This window comes from Pinus tabuliformis, chromosome 1_1 (assembly GCF_031772625.1).
Source record: "Pinus tabuliformis cultivar Carrire ecotype Pingquan chromosome 1_1, CPIR1, whole genome shotgun sequence".
Taxonomy (NCBI): Eukaryota; Viridiplantae; Streptophyta; class Pinopsida; order Pinales; family Pinaceae; genus Pinus; species Pinus tabuliformis.
Window position 1 is genome coordinate 191,330,877 of NC_142297.1, and position 4,685 is coordinate 191,335,561.

At 39.6% G+C, this 4,685-nt stretch overlaps 1 long non-coding RNA gene across 3 annotated transcripts; it reads left to right on the forward strand.

Moving 5' to 3' along the window:
• The first annotated feature begins 1,199 nt into the window (after nucleotides 1-1,199).
• LOC149212181 (uncharacterized) lies at nucleotides 1,200-3,734 on the forward strand. 3 transcript variants are annotated; one of them, XR_016250212.1, is made up of 4 exons: nucleotides 1,200-1,609; nucleotides 2,724-3,044; nucleotides 3,200-3,315; nucleotides 3,410-3,734. It is a non-coding gene; the product is annotated as an uncharacterized LOC149212181 (long non-coding RNA). The 3 variants fall into 3 exon arrangements; XR_016250214.1 differs by having other exon boundaries at nucleotides 1,202-1,609; nucleotides 2,724-2,779; nucleotides 2,886-3,315; XR_016250213.1 differs by having other exon boundaries at nucleotides 1,204-1,626; nucleotides 2,724-3,315.
• Nucleotides 3,735-4,685: the final 951 nt, after the last annotated feature.

Below are 4,685 nucleotides of genomic sequence, written 5' to 3' on the forward strand. Positions count from 1 at the left end.
AACCCACATTTATGGTGGGGCTTCCATGTGGGATCCAGGCCCAACTGCTCTTGACGATTTCTCTGGTGGGGTGACTCCCACTCCTCTTCTCATGTTGTTTACTTCTTCACTTTCTCTGTGTAACAACAACACTATTGTTAAAACAATATCACTCCTATAAATTCTCTGTTTCCCATTCAAGCCTCAGATTTATAACTTGGATCTGATACGAACTGTAACCCTTCCAACTAACAGAAAAAAAATCACTTTATCGAACTATAATTATGATAGAGCAGAGCCTCGAGTTGCATCGTTAATATAAATTTGACATGGTAAAGGTTATAGGAAATAATGGTTAATTTATGTTCCATTAATCAAGGTCTTAACTACCATACAAAACTTTAATATACATGTACTACACAGTCTACATGGTTATAGATATATATGTTGGCAATCGAAGATATGAATTAAACTTCATTTCATATATTTACATAGCCCACTTAGAAGTTTCTAGAACTCCCATCCAGTGGTCATGTGTTGGACACTTGGCTTCCCTACATCGTTGATTGATCTTTTGGATCACCAGTTTTGCTGCCAAAACGAGTAGTTAGGGCTCTACCCCTCCCAAACCCTCGCTTGTGACTTCATTTGGTTGCTACTCTGGGGAAAGGTGTCACTCTGCAACTTGGTTTGGTTTGGACTTCACTCAACAAACTACCTCTTCAATGGTGCCACATGCGCGCATGTAACCCTCGAGTAATCTCTTCTCTCGTTTGGGCTACTTTAATTGAGGGTTCTTTACACCTGGAAGGTTATTATGAGATTGAATTTGTCATCAAGTTACAAATCCACCGATGGAATCACACGTATTTTAATGAGGGTTCATGGGACGAATTCTCTACAGGTAAGTGGATTCGATTATGAAGCTTTCCAATATCTTCTTTTGTTTCGTTTTTCTTATGAGAGTCTAATAAGGGGTTTTGCCTTGTTTGCATGTTCCAACTATTTACACAGAGAATTTGTTCACCCTTTCGCTCAGGTCATCTATATGTTTTATTCAAGTTATTATAGCCTTATTAGTCCCTGCCATCTGGCATCCGGCAGGGACTATTGTAATCGTTCAATGCCGACTTAGCATTAGTTGAGTGCTTTCCCCATCTGTTATACACCGCTTATACTAAAGTCGTGTGAGGTGTTCTGTGAACATAACCAAAGTCGCATTCCGCTTTAACGTTTCTCATCTTATTTGGCCTCTTCCCGAGGCGGAAGAGGCCCGAACATACCTTAACTTGGAAATTATGGCCCTGCATTCTCGCTAACCGTCAACGGGTTTGAACTAATGCTGGACTAATGCCAGCATTAAATCTGAGGCATTTTATGTTCTTATTGCATTTGAGCTATCAGAGGAGGCTGAACCGGTTGATATCGCTGTTGCAATGTGTCACTCTGCATGCAGAACAGATGCTGTCGGATAAAGACTAATAGCTGGAGCTGGACCGAATGAAAGCATGCTCGAATGAACCTGAGGCCTCAAATGACTGTGGCGGGATTTCTGTGCAGAGGGCGCAGAACAGGCCTCAAATGCTGAGACTGTGGCGGGATTTCTGTGCAGAGGGCGCAGATCATTCAGGTAAATCAAACCCAGCAGTAATTTCACTTCCGTTCTCTTTCTTCACTGTAACCAGTCCTGCAGAATTCCATTTTCCTTTTTCTGGCCACCGCAACGCTTTCATTTCCATACTCGGTCACTCTTACAGTATTCCCTCCTACAGTGGCCAGTGCAGCCATTCCACCCCTATTCTCTACGTTTGTTGTGGCATTCATGTTCAAGCTAGCAGCCTCTGCCAGTCCTACGTAATTCCCTCTTCCTTCGTTAAACCATGTAGTGAATTCACTTCCATATTCTTGCTTCACTGTGACGAGTCCCACAGAATTCCCTTTTTCTTCTTCGTCCCCAGCAGTAATTTCACTTCCATGCTGTTTCTTCACTCTAACGAGTCCTACAGAATTCCCTTTTCTTTCGTTGGCCCCGTCCGTGCTTTCACTTCCACACTCTGTCTTCACTGTAACGGGGAACTCTGTTTAATACCGGCTTTGTTAGACTTCATAGTCAATATCAGTTACAGATTCTGTTCAGTATAGAGCCCTTAGAGTAGTATGTATATATTGCCTTTTGGACTAATTGCCAATTTAGTAGGAATCTGAGAGTACAAAGAGTGATGAAGGGCAAAACAGAACTTCCATAATACATCAATTTAGTTTTTAGTAAGTCTGCAAAATTGCTAAGTTGCATCCTAAAATAGTAAATATCACTGATAAATTAGTCATCGCAGACTTGGGATTTCAGTCTCTTGAAATCTAGGCATCATGTTCATACAAGCACAAAAGTGAAATGGTTTGCATTGAGGATATGATGAGGGTTTTATTTGCTGAGACAATCTAAGTTATTTCAAGTGTTTTTGCATTTTTTTTAATGCTTTTTGAACAGTATGCATAATTATGCATTATCTGTTACCTGCTTAAGAGATGGCTGTTCATTCTAATGGCGTGCAGGTATAGTACCTAAAAACAAAATAATATTGATTGGGAAATAATTAACCCTGAGAAAATGTTATGCAAGCAGTTATTCGTCAAGTAGATCATCCTGATATACTGCAATTTAAACTCGTATCTCTGATTTGAATTTTAAAAGACATGTAGCAGCATGTACCTCATGGGAAAATCGTTTCTACATGTAATTGCAGGCATGGAGTGCGCCAAGATGGACCTGAATTCATAACACAATGCCCCATTCGCCCAGGTCGAAGTTATACATATAGATTTACTATCGCTGGTCAAGAAGGGACTCTCTGGTGGCACGCACACAGTTCATGGCTTCCAGCTATTGACCCTGTTTGCATTCGCAGGAAACCCGAACAGGAGCTGGCCCCAACATTTCAGATGCATTCGCTATAAATGGACAACCGGGAAACCTATTTAAATGTTCAAGTTCACTGGCCCCAACATTTCAGATGCATTCGCTATAAATGGACAACCGGGAAACCTATTTAAATGTTCAAGTTCAGGTACATCTACGCCTGCGTTAATTCATCCAATAAGCTGAATTTCTCTGGTTATTTCCCAATCTAGCGTTGGCAAGAATCGTCTGGCAAGAATCGTTAAGCAGAGGCGAAGGTTGAATAACCAGCCTCATAATGGCTGGAATGATATAATGTCACAGATCACCTCCCTGCTGCCAAGCACATGGCTTGCATGCAATGCACGTGGTAAGGACTAATCTTCTAATCGCTTGCAGTAACGAATCCGAGGCACTCATGTCTAGCTACCGTGCTCTAGGTAATTATTCCCCTTTAGTTGTGCCCCAGGTTTCCATTTATTTCTGTCTTTTAGAATTTTTGTTGTCCCTATACTTATTTACACGTTTTTACAGGTTATATTGCAGGTATTGATCCGACCATACTTTTCTATTGAGCTACCTTAAATATTTGAATGAGAAACTAATCAGTTCTCCAACCACACAGGTCGGTGGATTTGTTTTTCCTAATCTATCTACGAGGTACTGATTGCTGCATTTGTTTTGTCTATCATGCATGTGGACGCGTGTTCTTCCTACAATCCTTTCTTAGCTGGATTTTATTGTATTCGTATTACCTCAGGATGGTCACTATTTCTGGGTCTTTCCCATTTCCCAGTTTAGCTATTTAGATTAGACATTATGTATCCTATGTTATTTTTCTACAGTAGCAGGGTTTTAACTTTTCACTGTCCCATAATCGTTGCAACTGAGGGTACATTTTAGTAAGAGGTTATGGCTATATGCCTTCTCGACGAACCCAGATCTTTGATGGTTAATGTTATTCCAGAATTTGATTTTTACTTGTTTGTTGAAGTCTATGATGTGTTTGAATCGTTTTCCGGGATTAATGGGCATAGCCCTATTTACTTGGGCACTGCTAAGTTGTGTACACAAATTTATTTCACGGGAGGATAAGGGTCAGTACAGTGCCTGTGCATTTTGTTGGTATATAAACTTCCGTTTATGGTTTTGAACGGCTGCAGTATTTAATTTGTCAACATTTCCTAAGTTATCTAATGCATATGGTTTACACTTGATATCAGTGTAGAAGAATGAAGTAATGTTATCTCTTTTTCTTTCCGAATTCATCTTATTAATTTCCTAAGTTATCTAATGCATATGGTTTACACTTGATATCAGTGTAGAAGAATGAAGTAATGTTATCTCTTTTTCTTTCCGAATTCATCTTATTAATTTCCTAAGTTATCTAATGCATATGGTTTACACTTCATATCAGTGTAGAAGAATGAAGTAATGTTATCTCTTTTTCTTTCCGAATTCATCTCATTAATTATGTTTATGTGCATCTTGTTCCAGTTCTATTTATTTCTCAAATGGTGAGGGCGTTTTTGCTCTAGTTTTTATTTATTTCTTATATATGACGCAACTGCTATAACTAAGTCACTATCCTCTTAATTGAAGAAATTGGGAGGTTATCAACCTACCTTATAGGCTTCCCTAATTTTGTTTATGCAAACCCTCCCTTGATCACTTTCCCTCTCAGGACACCACTCGAATGTATTAGGTCACCCCATGTCTTCTATTGGAAAAACTAGGAGGCAATCGACTCTAACAGAGTGTACTGAACCTACTCTTATTTATCCTAATGGATGGTGGATCTCATACTTTT